Source organism: Canis lupus, chromosome 20, assembly GCF_003254725.2.
Source record: "Canis lupus dingo isolate Sandy chromosome 20, ASM325472v2, whole genome shotgun sequence".
Lineage (NCBI taxonomy): Eukaryota > Metazoa > Chordata > Mammalia > Carnivora > Canidae > Canis > Canis lupus.
Genome location: NC_064262.1, coordinates 440065 through 460500, shown reverse-complemented (window position 1 = coordinate 460500; position 20436 = coordinate 440065). Strand labels below are relative to the sequence as shown.

Here is a 20436-nt window from a genome sequence, read left to right as displayed (position 1 = left end):
ACTCTCTGCTTAAAATTCAGATAGGCCTGCAGACTCCTGAGGCAGTACTCTGGGCACTTATAAATGCTGTAAATGAGAAGAGAATGAGGCACGAGCTAGGACCTGGTGCACACCACCTGCCATGTACCAAGGCCGTAAGGAATGGGTCCTTGGGTCCTAGCATGGCAATTGTCCTTTGGAGCTTAGCTGAGGCTGCGCCCTTTGCAAGAATGCTACATTCTCCCTGTGGTTTCTTTACAACTGAGTTCAACTGTTAGTTGCCATTCATCAAGACACTTTTGTTGTTTTATTTTTCTCGCATTAGAGTTAAGTAGGAAATAAAATGTTTCCTGTACCCATAGCTATACTGAAACAAGATAAGCCCATCTCAAAAGTTACAGAGCCCAGAGCAAGATTACCGATGGGGGCACACAAACCATATGTTTAACGACATAGGCATATAAAACATGGCTGTAGAGTTGAATTGTTTTTCTTGTCTGGCCTTGACAAATGTAGCTCCATAGCAATTCGGGAGGCTGGGTTCAAGTGTAGAATCCTCGGACTCCTATGTAAAGATACAGGTGTGCCCCCAGCCTGTTCCTTCTCTAGGCACTGATCTGGGTGGGTATACATTCTGGAAGTGGGCTTAGAGTCACTCAGAATTCCCAGATCCTGGGGAGTTGGGAGCTTGATCTGGAAAGGTTAGGGTAGGGTTACTGGCCTGGCTGCTGGTGGACTTGATCCCTCTTTCGGTGGGGAGGGCAGGAGGTGTCAGGGGATGGCTGGGCCCTGAAGCCTAGCTGTGTACAGAGGTGTGTAGGCCATACAAACCAGGGATTGGGCAAGATGGCCTATATCCAGAGGCCCTCCTTATACACAGAGTTGTCTTTGCTGAAGTAATATAATGTAGTACTAAATCTTGTTAAATATTTAGCTTTTCACTTGTCAATGCATTTCCACCCCTGTTTTGGACTATCCTGTGGTTGGACTCATGTTCTGGCTCAAACCATGAGGGTGAACTTTACCTGGGGCTTTCTCCCTCCACAATCTCTCATCCCTCTTTAGATCTTGGTTAGAAGAGGCCGGCAGTCAAGACATCTTTGAGTCATCTGGGAAAGTAGAACCAGACTGGGTATTGCTTTTTTTTTTTTTTTGTTAGGTGCGATATTATGGGGATGTTTGAAAAAACAAACATTGATAGATTAGATAAACATACTCAAGTGTTTAAAGGTGAAATATGTTTGCTGGAATGTCTTAAAGTTACTCTGGTGGGGGGGCAGGGAAGATGTGTGTGGGGAGGGATATAGACGGGAACAAAAAGGCAGGAGGCAGACCATGATGGAAGCTGACCACGGGTGTGTGGGATCAGTTTACTGCCATACTTTTGCATGTGTGAACATTTCTACAATAAAGAGGTCACCGCAAGAAGAAAACGCTGTTCCTGGAGACTTAGTGGGGCAGGGGCTGCCGGCGAAGCATCCATTCCTTGGGAATGGCCAGTGTGCACAGTCTGCACACTTCCTCTAAAGGCGGGATCCTCCAGCCCCCTTTCCTCCGGGATGTTTCACAGCCCGAGAGTCGGTTTTCTTCTTTGGAAACCAAGCCTCGGATGATTCCCTGCAACACACGACGAGGGGAGCTCAGCGCGCTCAGCCTGGGGGAGCCCGACCTGCGGGTGACTCCTGCTTCCGCGCTCTGCGGCCCGGGGCGGGGCTCTGCACCGCCCTGCCCTCCGCGCTCTGGACGGGCCGGCGCGACTGTCCCACTGGGGGCCCGCCCCGCCCCGCCCCGCCCCGCCCCGCCGGGAGGGGAGGCTACACAAGCCCTGCCTCCCCCTTTCCCCCGCGCGCCCGCCCCGCCCCGCCCCGCCCCCCGCACCGCCCCCCGCCCCGCCCCCCGCACCGCCCCGCCGGGAGGGGAGGCTACACAAGCCCTGCTTCCCCCCCACCGCGCTCCCGCCCCGCCCCGCCCCGCGCCGCCCCGCCCGGAGGGGAGGCTACACAAGCCCTGCTTCCCCCTTTCCCCCGCGCGCCCGCCCCGCCCCGCCCCCCGCGCCCCGCCCCGCGCCGCCCCGCCCGGAGGGGAGGCTACACAAGCCCTGCTTCCCCCTTTCCCCCGCGCGCCCGCCCCGCCCCGCCCCGCCCCGCCCCGCCCGGAGGGGAGGCTACACAAGCCCTGCTTCCCCCTTTCCCCCCGCGCGCCCGCCCCGCCCCGCCCCGCCCCGCCCCCCGCCCCGCCCCGCCCGGAGGGGAGGCTACACAAGCCCTGCCTCCCCCTTTCCCCCGCGCGCCCGCCCCGCCCCGCCCCGCCCCCCGCACCGCCCCCCGCCCCGCCCCCCGCACCGCCCCGCCGGGAGGGGAGGCTACACAAGCCCTGCTTCCCCCCCACCGCGCTCCCGCCCCGCCCCGCCCCGCGCCGCCCCGCCCGGAGGGGAGGCTACACAAGCCCTGCTTCCCCCTTTCCCCCGCGCGCCCGCCCCGCCCCGCCCCGCCCCGCCCCGCCCGGAGGGGAGGCTACACAAGCCCTGCTTCCCCCTTTCCCCCCGCGCGCCCGCCCCGCCCCGCCCCGCCCCGCCCCCCGCCCCGCCCCGCCCGGAGGGGAGGCTACACAAGCCCTGCCTCCCCCTTTCCCCCGCGCGCCCGCCCCGCCCCGCCCCGCCCCCCGCACCGCCCCCCGCCCCGCCCCCCGCACCGCCCCGCCGGGAGGGGAGGCTACACAAGCCCTGCTTCCCCCTTCCCCCCCCCCGCGCTCCCGCCCCGCCCCGCCCCGCGCCGCCCCGCCGGGAGGGGAGGCTACACAAGCCCTGCTTCCCCCTTTCCCCCGCGCGCCCGCCCCGCCCCGCCCCCCGCGCCCCGCCCCGCGCCGCCCCGCCCGGAGGGGAGGCTACACAAGCCCTGCTTCCCCCTTTCCCCCGCGCGCCCGCCCCGCCCCGCCCCGCCCGGAGGGGAGGCTACACAAGCCCCGCCTCCCCCTTTCCCCCCGCGCGCCCGCCCCGCCCCCCGCGCCGCCCCGCCCGGAGGGGAGGCTACACAAGCCCTGCCTCCCCCTTTCCCCCTTTCCCCCGCGCCCCGCGCCCCGCCGGGAGGGATCCGGTAAGCCGGCCCTGCGCCCGATGCGGGCGGGGACAGAGGCGCGCGAAGTCCGGGGTAAACCGGGGGTGGGGTCCAAGGGGGGGAGTTCCGAGGGCGGGCGGGGTGGCGGGGGTGGCACTCAGGAGAGGTCCACGCGAAGCGCCGGGTGGAGCCCGGGGTGGGGGAGGCGCCGGAGAGGAAGGACCGCTCCGGGGGATCGCGGGGCCCGGCTGGGCACCCCGGGGAGGCTCGGGGCTTGGGGAACGCGGAGGACCTGGGAAACCGAGAGCCGGGGTTTTAGAGGGGAGGCCCGGGGCCGGGAGGTACGGTGATGTAAGGTAAAACCGGGAAGGGGAAGAAAAAGTGGTCCCGGGGGACCCAGGGCGGAGGCGGCGCCTGAGGAGGTAGCCAGGTAAGGACCAAGGCAGGGGCAGCGCTGGACGAGGCACCTGAGACCCACAGAGGCAAACCCAGGGCCGGGGGGGTGGGGGGGGAGGGGTGCCACGCCCTTGCGGGTGGCAGGGGGGCGTCCAGGCCGTGAGGAGTGCGCAGGTCTTGTTCAGGTACGCCCGCTGCTCCCTCTCCCCCAGAAACTACCGAGGGGAGGGGCGGTACTACAAGTGCTTTTGATGCAGCTGTAGTCTGAGAAACACTGGTCTGAAACTTTCGGACTTTGAGGGGTTTGGACTGAGGGTGGGACGGGCCAGGTGTCTTGTGATACAAAGGCATTATTACGCTTAATCTTCACAACTCTGAAGTCGGCGCTGTGGTCCCCATTTAACAGAAATCGAACTTTTCCAAGGACCCGCATCTAGGAAAGGAAAGAGCTGGATTTCAGACCCTCAGGTAGGCCCCAGGGTGCTTCCACTGAAGCCCGTCCCCCGTGAAGCCCAGAGGCACTTCGACCTCACAGCCAGGGAGCGGGCTGCTGAGTGGAAATGATTGTTCAGTGAGTAGTTAGGAGTGGCCCTGCCTCCTGGCTTGCAGTGAGCACTAGCGTGTATGAGGTACTGGTGACCAGGTCTCAGACCTGACGTGCTCTGGAGTGCCCAGAAGGCCTTGGATTCAAGGTCAGCTTCTCCTTGACTCACTGGGATGCATACAACCGATGGGACGGACCCCTGAGAGGCATCTGGAAGGTCAGTGACCTTTATAGACTCATGTGACTGGCAGCCAGGTGGGCTCGGTCCCCCTGCCCAGCCACTCTCATGGCCTGTGCCCGAGGAAGGGGCCCCAAGCACTCGGGCCCTGCAGGGCTCTCGCTCCACACTCTGACACCTTGGCCGGGTAGTTGCCTGTGGTGGGGGCTGTCCTGGAGCACTGCGTCCATATCGCATCCTCTGTGGGACAGGCTGGGTGGGAACCCCTGCCCTGGAGCCAGTGCCATCTCCCCGCAGCCTCACCCTTCTCCGTGGGCTGCAGGAGAGGCTTTGCCTGTGTCCACAGCCCACACTCCCGACGGGAGCCTCCCTCAGCAGCAGGCCTGTGCTCCAGGACCTGGTGTGTCCCACTGTACTCGTTGCTGTTGATCCACATTTGAACACATCCTGCTTCTGCAATGCTCCCAGTTCTCGAGGCAGCTGAGTGCCTTTGACCACCATCCATGGGAACGTGAGGTCGCTGTGGGTGGGTCACGGTGTCCCCACATGTAAGGGGCACAGAGCAGGTGGGAATGCCTGCTGGGTGCCCACCACACTGGGCCTCGGATGCACGTTAGATGATTTTAGAGGGCCTTCCTCAGCGTGTTTGCCTCACGCGAGTTTCTCTTGGAGCTGCTCTGTGCGGTCCGCGTAGCTCTGCCTCGCGCCTTGAGACATAGCCTCTTTCTCAGCAGTCGGGATAGCCTTCAGTTTAGCACAGCTCCCGGCAGTGCCTCCTGTGCCAGCCTGGTTTCTTGGCATATTTAGAAATCCATTTGTGTTCCACTTGAATCTGAACATGGTGAGTGGGTCATCCAGAGGGTTTTTCTCCCTTTGGGAGGAGAGAAAGAATCTTCGGGTTACACGTTTCTCTAATTACCTAGTTTTTGTAAATACTTTTGGCCCTCTTTTTAATTAGTTATCTTGTCTGGTCATCTGTGCCCTCTAGCGGGTGAGCTTTCCTGCTGCCTGGTTATCCTGTGAGCAAGGGTGCTGGGGGATTTCTGCTCTTTCCAGCACTGTCTGCCTTGGCCACTCCTTCCTGTTTACACGCGAGGGGTCAAGGATGTGTCTCCTCTTGGTGAAGTGATTCAGTCGTGATCAAGCCGACACAGGGCCCAGTTCATTAAAGTTAATGAAGGAAGGATTCTCTAGTAGGCTATATTTCATCCTTTGTTGACTCTAATTCGTGACTGGTTTTGTCTGCTGTTTCATTTTATTCTTTATTGGTTTTATATGTTTTGTATTAATTTACCTTTTGTGTTTTGATATCATGAACTTGTGGCCCTTTGCAGATTCAACTTGTGAAGTGGCAGTTGTACTATATTTATTATTATTAAATGCTGAAGTTGTTGCTGATTGACTGTGGTGGTCTGTTTACATTTCGTTCCTTTGTCATTTAATAGTCCTTCGTCTGACGCCTTTGAAAATCTCTTATTTTCTGGCAACCACAGAATGTTCCGGAGCCATCTTGATTTTTCTTCTGCCTCAAGTTAGGGGATTTATTGTCCTCCAAGGGCTCTGTCTCTGAGTACGGGAGATGAAAATCTGAGTGTCAGAGGTGCATGGAGGTATCCCCAGACTAAGGGGAATTGTTGCTTTGGACTGCTTTTAGAAGTGTCAGAGCCAGAAGGTAGATCCTTTTTTAAGGCTGGAGCTCACGTTGACTTTTAGAGTTTTGATGCTAAGTACCCAGCTATTCTTGAAGGACATAGGGTCATGGGCAGCTAAGATTTTCTCCCACATTGGCAATCCTCAACTCTCTTGCCCCCAGAGGGCAGATGGAATGTAGCTGAAGTCACAGAGCTGGTCCATTGTCAGTTATCCTTTATGGGGGTCATTTTGGGTCACTCATGGGCCCTGATTCCTTTTAGTGGGGCAACCAATAGGGTTGCCATTGGTTTTTATGTTTTCAACATAAAAAAATCACTCTGAGGAAGAAACATGAACTTGCTTTGCCCGTAAGACCCTACAGGACTGGCAGCCCTGGGCTCAAATCCTGCCATCCTATTTCATCCAGGTACCCCACACTTGTTGGCCTCTCTGCTGTTCCTTCCTTGGAAGTGCCACATTTGCCCTACTTTAGTGCCTTTATACTTGCTTCTGTCTCTGCTTGCAGGGCTCTTTCCCTAGACCTTTGCACAGTTGGCATTTCTTTTAAGTTTTATTTATTTTTCAGTAATCGCTATACCCAACATGGGGCTCGAACTCACAACCCCAAGATCAAGAGTTGCATGCTTTTCCAGCTGAGCCAACCAGGAGCCCCTGTGCAGTTGGCATTGTTATATATATGTATGCATGTATTTATTTATCAGTGGAGGTTTAGTAAAATGTCACACCTTCTTCTAGGGCCTTCCTTGATCCTCCATCTGTTCCCAACCCTACACTTTCCTGGAATAATCCCTGACAGTTCACTGTATTTAATTTGCCTCATTTATTTATTTGTTCTCCTGTTTATTTCTATCTCGGCCTCTAGAATACAAATTTCCTGAGAGTAGGACCTTTTTTTTTTTTTTTTTTTTAATTAGCATTTATTTATTTATTTATTTTTTATTTTATTTATTTTATTTTATTTTTTTTTATTGGTGTTCAATTTACTAACATACAGAATAACACCCAGTGCCCGTCACCCATTCACTCCCACCCCCCGCCCTCCTCCCCTTCTACCACCCCTAGTTCGTTTCCCAGAGTTAGCAGTCTTTACGTTCTGTCTCCCTTTCTGATATTTCCCACACATTTCTTCTCCCTTCCCTTATTTTCCCTTTCACTATTATTTATATTCCCCAAATGAATGAGAACATATGATGTTTGTCCTTCTCCGACTGACTTACTTCACTCAGCATAATACCCTCCAGTTCCATCCACGTTGAAGCAAATGGTGGGTATTTGTCATTTCTAATAGCTGAGTAATATTCCATTGTATACATAAACCACATCTTCTTTATCCATTCATCTTTCGTTGGACACCGAGGCTCCTTCCACAGTTTGGCTATCGTGGCCATTGCTGCTATAAACATCGGGGTGCAGGTGTCCCGGCGTTTCATTGCATTTGTATCTTTGGGGTAAATCCCCAACAGTGCAATTGCTGGGTCGTAGGGCAGGTCTATTTTTAACTCTTTGAGGAACCTCCACACAGTTTTCCAGAGTGGCTGCACCAGTTCACATTCCCACCAACAGTGTATGAGGGTTCCCTTTTCTCCGCATCCTCTCCAACATTTGTTGTTTCCTGCCTTGTTAATTTTCCCCATTCTCACTGGTGTGAGGTGGTATCTCATTGTGGTTTTGATTTGTATTTCCCTGATGGCAAGTGATGCAGAGCATTTTCTCATATGCATGTTGGCCATGTCTATGTCTTCCTCTGTGAGATTTCTGTTCATGTCTTTTGCCCATTTCATGATTGGATTGTTTGTTTCTTTGGTGTTGAGTTTAATAAGTTCTTTATAGATCTTGGAAACTAGCCCTTTGTCTGATATGTCATTTGCAAATATCTTCTCCCATTCTGTAGGTTGTCTTTGAGTTTTGTTGACTGTATCCTTTGCTGTGAAAAAGCTTCTTATCTTGATGAAGTCCCAATAGTTCATTTTTGCTTTTGTTTCTTTTGCCTTCGTGGATGTATCTTGCAAGAAGTTACTATGGCCGAGTTCAAAAAGGGTGTTGTCTGTGTTCTTCTCTAGGATTTTGATGGAATCTTGTCTCACATTTAGATCTTTCATCCATTTTGAGTTTATCTTTGTGTATGGTGAAAGAGAGTGGTCTAGTTTCATTCTTCTGCATGTGGATGTCCAATTTTCCCAGCACCATTTATTGAAGAGACTGTCTTTCTTCCAATGGATAGTCTTTCCTCCTTTATCGAATATTAGTTGCCCATAAAGTTCAGGGTCCACTTCTGGATTCTCTATTCTGTTCCACTGATCTATGTGTCTGTTTTTGTGCCAGTACCACACTGTCTTGATGACCACAGCTTTGTAGTACAACCTGAAATCTGGCATTGTGATGCCCCCAGATATGGTTTTCTTTTTTAAAATTCCCCTGGCTATTCGGGGTCTTTTCTGATTCCACACAAATCTTAAAATAATTTGTTCTAACTCTCTGAAGAAAGTCCATGGTATTTTGATAGGGATTGCATTAAACGTGTATATTGCCCTGGGTAACATTGACATTTTCACAATATTAATTCTGCCAATCCATGAGCATGGAATATTTTTCCATCTCTTTGTGTCTTCCTCAATTTCTTTCAGAAGTGTTCTATAGTTTTGAGGGTATAGATCCTTTACTTCTTTGGTGAGGTTTATTCCTAGGTATCTTATGCTTTTGGGTGCAATTGTAAATGGGATTGACTCCTTAATTTCTCTTTCTTCAGTCTCATTGTTAGTGTATAGAAATGCCACTGACTTCTGGGCATTGATTTTGTATCCTGCCACGCTACCGAATTGCTGTATGAGTTCTAGCAATCTTGGGGTGGAGACTTTTGGGTTTTCTATGTAGAGTATCATGTCATCGGCGAAGAGGGAGAGTTTGACTTCTTCTTTGCCAATTTGAATGCCTTTAATGTCTTTTTGTTGTCTGATTGCTGAGGCTAGGACTTCCAGTACTATGTTGAACAGCAGTGGTGAGAGTGGACATCCCTGTCTTGTTCCTGATCTTAGGGGAAAGGCTCCCAGTGCTTCCCCATTGAGAATGATATTTGCTGTGGGCTTTTCATAGATGGCTTTTAAGATGTCGAGGAATGTTCCCTCTATCCCTACACTCTGAAGAGTTTTGATCAGGAATGGATGCTGTATTTTGTCAAATGCTTTCTCTGCATCCAATGAGAGGATCATATGGTTCTTGGTTTTTCTCTTGCTGATATGATGAATCACATTGATTGTTTTACGGGTGTTGAACCAGCCTTGTGTCCCAGGGATAAATCCTACTTGGTCATGGTGAATAATTTTCTTAATGTACTGTTGGATCCTATTGGCCAGTATCTTGTTGAGAATTTTTGCATCCATGTTCATCAGGGATATTGGTCTGTAATTCTCCTTTTTGGCGGGGTCTTTGTCTGGCTTTGGAATTAAGGTGATGCTGGCTTCATAGAACGAATTTGGAAGCACTCCATCTCTTTCTATCTTTCCAAACAGCTTTAGGAGAATAGGTATGATTTCTTCTTTAAACGTTTGATAAAATTCTCCTGGGAAGCCATCTGGCCCTGGACTCTTGTGTCTTGGGAGGTTTTTGATGACTGCTTCAATTTCCTCCCTGGTTATTGGCCTGTTCAGGTTTTCTATTTCTTCCTGTTCCAGTTTTGGTAGTTTGTGGCTTTCCAGGAATGCGTCCATTTCTTCTAGATTGCCTAATTTATTGGCGTATAGCTGTTCATAATATGTTTTTAAAATCGTTTGTATTTCCTTGGTGTTGGTAGTGATCTCTCCTTTCTCATTCATGATTTTATTAATTTGAGTCTTCTCTCTCTTCTTTTTAATAAGGTTGGCTAATGGTTTATCTATCTTATTAATTCTTTCAAAGAACCAACTCCTGGTTCTGTTGATCTGTTCCACAGTTCTTCTGGTCTCGATTTCGTTGAGTTCTGCTCGAATCTTTATTAACTCCCTTCTTCTCTTGGGTGTAGGATCTATTTGCTGTTTTTTCTCTAGCTCCTTTATGTGTAAGGTTAGCTTTTGTATTTGAGTTCTTTCCAGTTTTTGAATGGATGCTTGTATTGCGATGTATTTCCCCCTTAGGACTGCTTTTGCTGCATCCCAAAGATTTTGAACGGTTGTATCTTCATTCTCATTAGTTTCCATGAATCTTTTTAATTCTTCCTTAATTTCCTGGTTGACCCTTTTATCTTTTAGCAGGATGGTCCTTAACCTCCATGTGTTTGAGGTCCTTCCAAACTTCTTGTTGTGATTTAGTTCTAATTTCAAGGCATTATGGTCCGAGAATATGCAGGGGACAATCCCAATCTTTTGGTATCGGTTCAGACCCGATTTGTGACCCAATATGTGGTCTATTCTGGAGAAAGTTCCATGTGCGCTTGAGAAGAATGTGTATTCAGTTGAGTTTGGATGTAAAGTTCTGTAGATATCTGTGAAATCCATCTGGTCCAGTGTATCATTTAAAGCTCTCGTTTCTTTGGAGATGTTGTGCTTAGAAGACCTATCGAGTATAGAAAGAGCTAGATTGAAGTCACCAAGTATAAGTGTATTATTATCTAAGTATTTCTTCACTTTGGTTAATAATTGATTTATATATTTGGCAGCTCCCACATTCGGAGCATATATATTGAGGATTGTTAAGTCCTCTTGTTGGATAGATCCTTTAAGTATGATATAGTGTCCCTCTTCATCTCTCACTACAGTCTTTGGGGTAAATTTTAGTTTATCTGATATAAGGATGGCTACCCCTGCTTTCTTTTGAGGACCATTCGAATGGTAAATGGTTCTCCAACCTTTTATTTTCAGGCTGTAGGTGTCCTTCTGTCTAAAATGAGTCTCTTGTAGACAGCAAATAGATGGGTCCTGCTTTTTTATCCAGTCTGAAACCCTGCGCCTTTTGATGGGGTCATTAAGCCCGTTCACATTCAGAGTTACTATTGAGAGATATGAGTTTAGTGTCATCATGATATCTATTCAGTCTTTGTTTTTGTGGACTGTTCCACTGAACTTCTTCTTAAAGGGGAATTTTAAGAGGCCCCCTTAAAATTTCTTGCAGAGCTGGTTTGGAGGTCACATATTCTTTTAGTTGCTGCCTGTCTTGGAAGCTCTTTATCTCTCCTTCCATTTTGAATGAGAGCCTTGCTGGATAAAGTATTCTTGGTTGCATGTTCTTCTCATTTAGGACCCTGAATATATCCTGCCAGCCCTTTCTGGCCTGCCAGGTCTCTGTGGAGAGGTCTGCTGTTACCCTAATACTCCTCCCCATAAAAGTCAGGGATTTCTTGTCTCTTGCTGCTTTAAGGATCTTCTCTTTATCTTTGGAATTTGCAAGCTTCACAATTAAATGTCGAGGTGTTGAACGGTTTTTATTGATTTTAGGGGGGGATCTCTCTATTTCCTGGATCTGAATGCCTGTTTCCCTTCCCAGATTAGGAAAGTTTTCAGCTAAAAAAAAAAAAAAAAAAAAAAAAAAAAAAAAAAAAAAAAAAGGAAAGTTTTCAGCTAGAATTTGTTCAAATACATATTCTGGCCCTCTGTCCCTTTCGGCGCCCTTGGGAACCCCAATTAAACGTAGGTTTTTCTTCCTCAGGCTGTCGTTTATTTCCCTTAATCTATCTTCATGGTCTTTTAATTGTTTGTCTCTTTTTTCCTCAGTTTCCCTCTTTGCTATCAACTTGTCTTCTAGGTCACTCACTCGTTCTTCCACCTCGTTAACCCTCGTCGTTAGGACTTCTAGTTTGGATTGCATCTCATTCAATTGATTTTTAATTTCTGCCTGATTAGCTCTAAATTCTGCAGTCATGAAGTCTCTTGAGTCCTTTATACTTTTTTCTAGAGCCACCAGTAGCTGTATAATAGTGCTTCTGAATTGGCTTTCTGACATTGAATTGTAATCCAGATTTTGTAACTCTGTGGGAGAGAGGACTGTTTCTGATTCTTTCTTTTGAGGTGAGGTTTTCCTTCTAGTCATTTTGCTCAGTGCAGAGTGGCCAAAAGCAAGTTGTATTGGGAAAAAGAGAAAAAGAGAGGAGAGAAAGAAGGAAAGAAAAGAGAAAGAGAAAAAAAAAGGGAAGAAAAAGAAAAAAAAACGAAAAAAAAAAAGAAGAAAAAGAGAAAGAAAAAGAAAGGAGAAAAAAGGGGGTGGGGGAAGGAAACAAATCAAAAAGCAAAACAAAACAAAAACAAAAACAAAAACAAACAAAAAAAGAACCACCGGGGAGTATCTTCTGATTCTGTGTTAAGTCCCTTGGCTTCTCCTGGAACTTGTCAGTCTAGCTGGTGTTCTGGGGGAGGGGCCTGTTGTGCTGATTCTCAGGTGTTAGCAGTTGGGGGAGCTGCTGTGCCCCTGCCTGGTGCAGGGCTCGGTGGGGGTTGTTTACCCCGTGAGGCCGCAGGAGGAACAGCCCCAGTGGCGGGGCAGCTCTGGAAACCTGGATTCAGCTCCGGCAGGAACTCCGTCTTCAGGGCCTGGAGGCTCCGGGGCGGGGCCGCTGATCTGCTCAGCTGGGGCAGGAGCGTCCTTGCTGTCCTGGGCCCTCCCGGCCTCTGCCTGTCCCGGGGGAGGCGGGATCCTGGGCTGTGTCCCGGCGCCCTGTGCTCCGGAGCCTGCGCTGGTGGATTCGCGCTCCCGGGCCGCGCAACCCCCTCCGCGGAGCCGCCGCCCGAGCCCCTCCGAGCTGCTCCTGGAACCGCGCAGGCCCCTCTGCACGGAGCCTCTTCCTCTGCCCGAGCCCCTCCGAGCTGCTCCCGGGGCCGCGCAGCCCCCTCCGCGGAGCCGCCGCCCGAGCCCCTTCAGCTGCTCCGGGTCCCGCCGGGTCCCGCCGCCCGCGCTGCAGCCCTTAGGGAGCTCGGCGCACTCTCCTGGGCGCGCAGTTGCTGTTACTGTCCCCGGGAGCCCGAGGGCATCCTCGCCCTCCCGGGTCCTGCTCCACCTCCCTGGAGCCTCTTTCCGCCTGGGAAGGTCGGTGCAGCTCCTGCTCCTCCGGGACGGGGCTCCCCTGTCCTGGGGACACTCGCCCCGGCCTCAGCCTGGCTCCTCCTGGGCCCCTCCCCCTTGGAGGCCTTTGTTCCTTTATTTCTTTTTCCCCGTCTTCCTACCTTGATAGATGCGCGAACTCTTCTCACTGTAGCATTCCAGCTGGTCTCTCTTTAAATCTCAGGCCGAATTCATAGATTTTCAGGATAATTTGAAGGTTTTCTAGGTAGTTTGGTGGAGACAGGTGATTTGGAGACCCTACTCTTCCGCCATCTTGCTCCTCCCAACTGAGAGTAGGACCTTTATCTGTCTTGCTTTTCAGTGTATTCTCAGTACCTGGAAAATGCCCAGCATAGAAGGAAAGAACAAAACGTTATTTGTTGAAGGATGATGAATCATTCATGTACTGAGGGGGAGAGAAGGATGAATAGGTGGAGCACAGAGAGTTTTTGGGGCAGTGAAACTACTCTGTATGTTATTATGATGGATACATGTCATTATACATTTGTCCAAACCTATTGAGTGTACAGCACAAGAGTGAACTCGACTCAGGGTGATTATAATGTGTTGGTGTAAGTTCAGTAAAACATGCTCCTCTCTCCTGTGGGATGTTGGGGTGGAGGTATATGGAACTCTGTATCTTTCACTCAATTTTTATATACTAAATTTCTTTTTTATTGGTGTTCAATTTGCCAACATACAGAATAACACCCAGTGCTCATCCCGTCAAGTGCCCCCCTCAGTGCCCGTCACCCAAAAATCCCCTCCCCCCCACCCTTCCACCACCCCTAGTTCATTTCCCAGAGTAAGGAGTCTTTATCTTCTGACTCCCTTTCTGATATTCCCGCACATTTCTTCTCCCTTCCCTTCTATTCCCTTTCACTATTTTTTATATTCCCCAAAGGAATGAGAACATATAATGTTTGTCCTTCTCCGATTGACTTACTTCACTCAGCATAATACCCTCCAGTTCCATCCATGTCGAAGCAAATGGTGAGTATTTGTCGTTTCTAATGGCTGAGGAATATTCCATTGTATACATAAACCACATCTTCTTTATCCATTCATCTTTCGATGGACACTGAGGCTCCTTCCACAATTTGGCTATTGTGGACATTGCTGCTACAAACATCGGGGTGCAGGTGTCCCGGCGTTTCATTGCATCTGTATCTTTGGGGTAAATCCCCAACAGTGCAATTGCTGGGTCGTAGGGCAGGTCTATTTTTAACTCTTTGAGGAACCTCCACACAGTTTCCAGAGTGGCTGCACCAGTTCACATTCCCACCAACAGTGTAAGAAGGGTTCCCTTTTCTCCGCATCCTCTCCAACATTTGTGGTTTCCTGCCTTGTTAATTTTCCCCATTCTCACTGGTGTGAGGTGGTATCTCATTGTGGTTTTGATTTGTATTTCCCTGATGGCAAGTGATGCAGAGCATTTTCTCATGTGCATGTTGGCCATGTCTATGTCTTCCTCTGTGAGATTTCTCTTCATGTCTTTTGCCCATTTCATGATTGGATTGTTTGTTTCTTTGGTGTTGAGTTTAAGAAGTTCTTTATAGATTTTGGAAACTAGCCCTTTATCTGATATGTCATTTGCAAATATCCTCTCCCATTCTGTAGGTTGTCTTTGAGTTTTGTTGACTGTATCCTTTGCTGTGCAAAAGCTTCTTATCTTGATGAAGTCCCAATAGTTCATTTTTGCTTTTGTTTCTTTTGCCTTCATGGATGTATCTTGCAAGAAGTTACTGTGGCCGAGTTCAAAAAGGGTGTTGCCTGTGTTCTCCTCTAGGATTTTGATGGAATCTTGTCTCACATTTAGATCTTTCATCCATTTTGAGTTTATCTTTGTGTATGGTGAAGGAGAGTGGTCTAGTTTCATTCTTCACATGTGGATGTCCAATTTTCCCAGCACCATCTATTGAAGAGACTGTCTTTCTTCCAATGGATAGTCTTTCCTCCTTTATCGAATATTAGTTGACCATAAAGTTCAGGGTCCACTTCTGGATTCTCTATTCTGTTCCATTGATCTATGTGTCTGTTTTTGTGCCAGTACCACAGTGTCTTGATGACCACAGCTTCGTAGTACAACCTGAAATCTGGCATTGTGATGCCCCCAGCTATAGTTTTCTTTTTTAAAATTCCCCTGGCTATTCGGGGTCTTTTCTGATTCCACACAAATCTTAAGATAATTTGTTCTAATTCTCTGAAGAAAGTCCATGGTATTTTGATAGGGATTGCATTAAGTGTGTAAATTGCCCTGGGTAACATTGACATTTTCACAATATTAATTCTGCCAATCCGTGAGCATGGAATATTATCCCATCTCTTTGTGTCTTCCTCAATTTCTTTCAGAAGTGTTCTATAGTTTTTAGGGTATAGATCCTTTACCTCTGTGGTTAGGTTTATTCCTAGGTATCTTATGCTTTTGGGTGCAATTGTAAATGGGATTGACTCCTTAATTTCTCTTTCTTCAGTCTCATTGTTAGTGTATAGAAATGTCACTGATTTCTGGGCATTGGTTTTGTATCCTGCCACACTGCCAAATTGCTGTATGAGTTCTAGCAATCTTGGGGTAGAGGCTTTTGGGTTTTCTATGTAGAGTATCCTGTCATCAGTGAAGAGGGAGAGTTTGACTTGTTCTTTGCCAATTTGAATGCCTTTAATGTCTTTTTGTTGTCTGATTGCTGAGGCTAGGACTTCCAGTACTATGTTGAATAGCAGTGGTGAGAGTGGACATCCCTGTCTTGTTCCTGTTCTTAGAGGAAAGGTTCTCAGTGCTTCCCCATTGAGAATGATATTTGCTGTGGGCTTTTCGTAGATGGCTTTTAGGATGTTGAGGGATGTTCCCTCTATCCCTAAGCTCTGAAGAGTTTTGATCAGGAATGGATGCTGTATTTTGTCAAAAGCTTTCTCTGCATCTAATGAGAGGATCATATGGTTCTTGGTTTTTCTCTTGCTGATATGATGAATCACATTGATTGTTTTACGAGTGTTGAACTAGCCTTGTGTCCCGGGGATAAATCCTACTTGGTCATGGTGAATAATTTTCTTAATGTATTGTTGGAACCTATTGGCTAGTATCTTGTTGAGAATTTTTGCATCCACGTTCATCAGGGATATTGGTCTGTAATTCTCCTTTTTGGTGGGGTCGTTGTCTGGTTTTGGAATTAAGGTGATGCTGGCCTCATAGAATGAATTTGGAAGTACTCCATCTCTTTCTATCTTTCCAAACAGCTTTAGTAGGATAGGTATGGTTTCTTCTTTAAACATTTGATCGAATTCCCCTGGGAAGCCATCTGGCGCTGGACTTTTGTGTCTTGGGAGGTTTTGGATGACTGCTTCAATTTCCTCCCTGGTTATTGGCTGGCTCAGGTTTTCTATTTCTTCCAGTTTCAGTTTTGGTAGTTTGTGGCTTTCCAGGAATGCGTCCATTTCTTCTAGATTGCCTAATTTATTGGCATATAGCTGTTCATAATATGTTTTTAAAATCATTGTATTTCCTTGGTGTTGGTAGTGATCTCTCCTTTCTCATTCATGATTTTATTAATTTGAGTCTTCTCTCTCTTCTTTTTAATAAGGCTGGCTAATGGTTTACCTATCTTATTAATTCTATCAAAGAACCAACTCCCGGTTTTGTTGATCTGTTCCACAGTTCTTCTGGTCTCGATTTAGTTGAGTTCTGCTCGAATCTTTGTTAACTCTCTTCTTCTACTGGGTGTAGGATCTATTTGCTGTTTTTTCTCTAGCTCCTTTATGTGTAAGGTTAGCTTTTGTATTTGAGTTCTTTACAGTTTTTGAACGGATGCTTGTATTGCGATGTATTTCCCCCTCAGGACTGCTTTTGCTACATCCCAAAGATTTTGAATGGTTGTATCTTCATTCTTATTAGTTTCCATGAATCTTTTTAATTCTTCCTTAATTTCCTGGTTGACCCTTTCATCTTTTAGCAGGATGGTCCTTAACCTCCACGTGTTTGTCGTCCTTCCAAACATCTTGTTGTGATTTAGTTCTAATTTCAAGGCATTATGGTCTGCGAATATGCAGGGGATGTTCCCAATCTTTTGGTATCGATTCAGACTCGATTTGTGACCCAGTATGTGTCTATTCTGGAGAAAGTTCCATGTGCACTTGAGAAGAATGTGTATTCAGTTGAGTTTGGATGTAAAGTTCTGTAGATATCTGTGAAATCCATCTGGTCCAGTGTGTCATTTAAAGCTCTCGTTTCTTTGGAGATGTTGTGTTTAGAAGACCTATCAAGTGTAGAAAGCGCTAGATTGAAGTCACCAAGTATAAGTGTTTTATTACCTAAGTATTTCTTCACTTTAGTTATTAATTGATTTAAATATTTGGGAGGTCCCACATTCGGGGCATAAATATTGAGGATTGTTAAGTCCTCTTGTTGGATAGATCCTTTAAGTATGATATAGTGTCCCTCTTCATCTCTCACTACAGTCTTCAGGATAAAGTTTAGTTTATCTGATATAAGGATGGCTACCCCTGCTTTCTTTTGAGGACTGTTTGAATTGTAAATGGTTCTCCAACCTTTTATTTTCAGGCTGTAGGTGTCCTTCTGTCTAAAACGAGTCTCTTGTAGACAGCAAATAGATGGGTCCTGCTTTTTTATCCAGTCTGAAACCCTGCGCCTTTTGATGGGGTCATTAAGCCCATTCACGTTCAGAGTTACTATTGAAAGATATGAGTTTAGTGTCATCATGATATCTATTCAGTCCTTGTTTGTGGATTGTTCCACTGGACTTCTTCTTAAAGGGGAATTTTAAGAGTCCCCCTTAAAATTTCTTGCAGAGCTGGTTTGGTGGTCACATATTCTTTCAGTTCCTGCCTGTCTTGGAAGCTCTTTATCTCTCCTTCCATTTTGAATGAGAGCCTTGCTGGATAAAGTATTCTTGGTTGCATGTTCTTCTCATTTAGGACCCTGAATATATCTTGCCAGCCCTTTCTGGCCTGCCAGGTCTCTGTGGGGAGGTCTGCTGTTACCCTAATACTCCTCCCCATAAAAGTAAGGGATTTCTTGTCTCTTGGTGCTTTAAGGATCTTCTCTTTATCTTTGGAATTTGCAAGGTTAACTATCAAACGTTGAGGTGTTGAACGGTTTTTATTGATTTTAGGGGGGGGGGGGAATCTCTCTATTTCCTGGATCTGAATGCCTGTTTCCCTTCCCAGATTAGGAAAGTTTTCAACTTTGATTTGTTCAAATACATATTCTGGCCCTCTGTCCCTTTCGGCGCCCTCTGGAACCCCAATTAAACGTAGGTTTTTCTTCCTCAGGCTGTCGTTTATTTCCCTTAATCTATCTTCATGGTCTTTTAATTGTTTGTCTCTTTTTTCCTCAACTTCCCTCTTTGCCATCAACTTGTCTTCTATGTCATTCACTCGTTCTTCCACCTCGTTAACCCTCGTCTAAGGACCTGTAGTTTAGATTGCACCTCATTTAATTGATTTTTAATTTCTGCCTGATTAGATCTTAATTCTGCAGTCATGAAGTCTCTTGAGTCCTTTGTGCTTTTTTCTAGAGCCACCAGTAGCTTTATAATAGTGCTTCAGAATTGGCTTTCTGACATTGAATTGTAATCCAGATTTTGTAACTCTGTGGGAGAGAGGACTGTTTCTGATTCTTTCTTTTGAGGTGAGGCTTTCCTTCTAGTCATTTTGCTCAGTGAAGAGTGGCCAAAAACAAGTAGTATTGGGAAAAGGAGAAAAAGAGAGAGAAAGAAGGAAAGAAAAGAGATAAAGAAAAAAAAGGAAGAAAAAAAAAGAAGAAAAAGAAAGAAAGGGGAAAAAAGGGTGGGGGAAGCAAACAGAAATCAAAATGCAAAAACAAAAACACGGGGGAGTATCTTCTGATTCTGTGTACTTTAAGTCCCTTGACTTCCCCTGGAACTTGTCCGTCTAGCTGGTCTTCTGGGGGAGGGACCTGTTGTGTTGATTTTCAGGTGTTAGTTGGGGGAGCTGCTGTGCCCCTGCCTGGTGCAGGGCTCAGGGGAGGTTGTTTACCCCGTGAGGCCCCAGGAGGAACAACCGCAGTGGCGGGGCCAGCTCTGGAGCCCTGGAGTCAGCTCCCGCAGGAACCACGGAGCTCTCTGTCTGCAGGGCCTGGAGGCTCCGGGCGGGGCCGCTGATCTGCTCAGCTCGGGGCAGGATTGTCCTTGCTGTCCTGAGCCCTCCCGGCCTCTGCCTATCCCGGGGGAGGCCGGATCCTGGGGTGTGTCCTGGCGCCCTGGGCTCCCGGGCCTGTGCCGTTGTGATTCGCGCTCCCGCCCCGCAGCCCCCTCCGCGGAGCCGCCCCCGAGCCCCCCGAGCTGCTCCCGCCCCGCAGCCCCCTCCACGGAGCCGCCCCCGAGCCCCCCGAGCTGCTCCCGCCCCGCAGCCCCCTCCGCGGAGCCGCCCCCGAGCCCCCCGAGCTGCTCCCGCCCCGCAGCCCCCTCCGCGGAGCCGCCCCCGAGCCCCCCGAGCTGCTCCCGCCCCGCAGCCCCCTCCACGGAGCCGCCCCCGAGCCCCCCGAGCTGCTCCCGCCCCGCAGCCCCCTCCGCGGAGCCGCCCCCGAGCCCCCCGAGCTGCTCCCGCCCCGCAGCCCCCTCCGCGGAGCCGCCCCCGAGCCCCCCGAGCTGCTCCCGCCCCGCAGCCCCCTCCGCGGAGCCGCCCCCGAGCCCCCCCAGCTGCTCCCGCCCCGCAGCTCCCTCCGCGGAGCCGTCCCCGAGTCCCCCCGAGTCCCCCCGAGCTGCTCCCGCCCCGCAGCCCCCTCCGCGGAGCCGCCCCCAAGCCCCCCCCCAGCTGCTCCGGGTCCCGCCGTGCGCGCTGCAGCCCTTAGGGAGCTCGGCGCATCTCCCGGGGCGCAGGTGTCTGTTACTGTCCCGGGGAGCCCGAGGGCATCCCCGCCCTCCTGGGTCCTGCTCCACCTCCCTGCAGCCCCTTTCCGCCCGGGAAGGTTGGTGCAGCTCCTGCTCCTCCGGGACGGGGCTCTCCTGTCCTGGGGACACTCGCCCCGGCCTCAGCCCAGCTCCTCGTGGGGCCCCTCCCCCTTGGAGGCCTTTCGTTTCTTTATTTCTTTTTCCCCGTCTTCCTACCTTGATAGAAGCGCGAACTCTTCTCACTGTAGCATTCCGGCTGTTCTCTCTTTAAATCTCAGGCCGAATTCGTAGATTTTCAGGATGATGTGAAGATTATCTAGGTAATTTGGTGGGGACAGGTGATTTGGGGACCCTACTCTTTCGCCATCTTTCCCCTCCTCTCCACTCAATTTTTTTTTTAAATAGCATGCATCCATTGGGGAAAATCTAGATTTGTACAAAATCCAAAGGATTATATCTATGCCTCGTGTCCCTCAAGCCATCCCTGTTTATATCCACAGCCCTGTCTTGGCTGGCTGGGGGGCTGTGGTGCCTTTCAAGGGAAGGAGGAGATTGAGAAGCAGGATGGGGAAATTGAGAGATCTGTGTTAGGCCTCAGGTGCCTGAGACGCCTCTCCAATCACCGAGTGGGGAGTTGGCTTTCCGCGTCTGGATCCCGCCTGAGCTAGAGTCGTGTGTTCAGGAGGTAGCGGCAGCACATCATTGTTACTGTAGGCCTGGTTCTGGAGGAGGTCCAGACCCGGCCTGTGCACAGAAGTGAGGAGCATC

The 20436-nt window shown here is 49.3% G+C and overlaps 1 protein-coding gene and 1 long non-coding RNA gene across 7 annotated transcripts in view; one reads left to right on the top strand and one right to left on the bottom strand.

The window, feature by feature from the left end:
* Positions 1–944: 944 nt before the first annotated feature.
* LOC125753159 (uncharacterized) lies at positions 945–20324 on the bottom strand. The gene is made up of 3 exons (XR_007404288.1): positions 19885–20324; positions 12925–13138; positions 945–1596 (listed from the first exon to the last, which is right to left on the bottom strand). It is a non-coding gene; the product is annotated as an uncharacterized LOC125753159 (long non-coding RNA).
* Positions 2979–20436, top strand: part of SLC41A3 (solute carrier family 41 member 3) — a 90815-nt gene continuing 73357 nt past the window's right edge. For 3 of the 6 annotated variants that reach the window (XM_035703097.2, XM_035703096.2, XM_025447589.3), the window contains exon 1: positions 2999–3125. The gene's annotated coding sequence lies outside the window, so the exon portion shown is untranslated. Of the gene's footprint in view, positions 3126–3310; positions 3463–3850; positions 3897–20436 lie in introns of those variants that run through there. The other 3 variants (XM_025447579.3, XM_025447609.3, XM_025447600.3) reach the window with 3 other exon arrangements.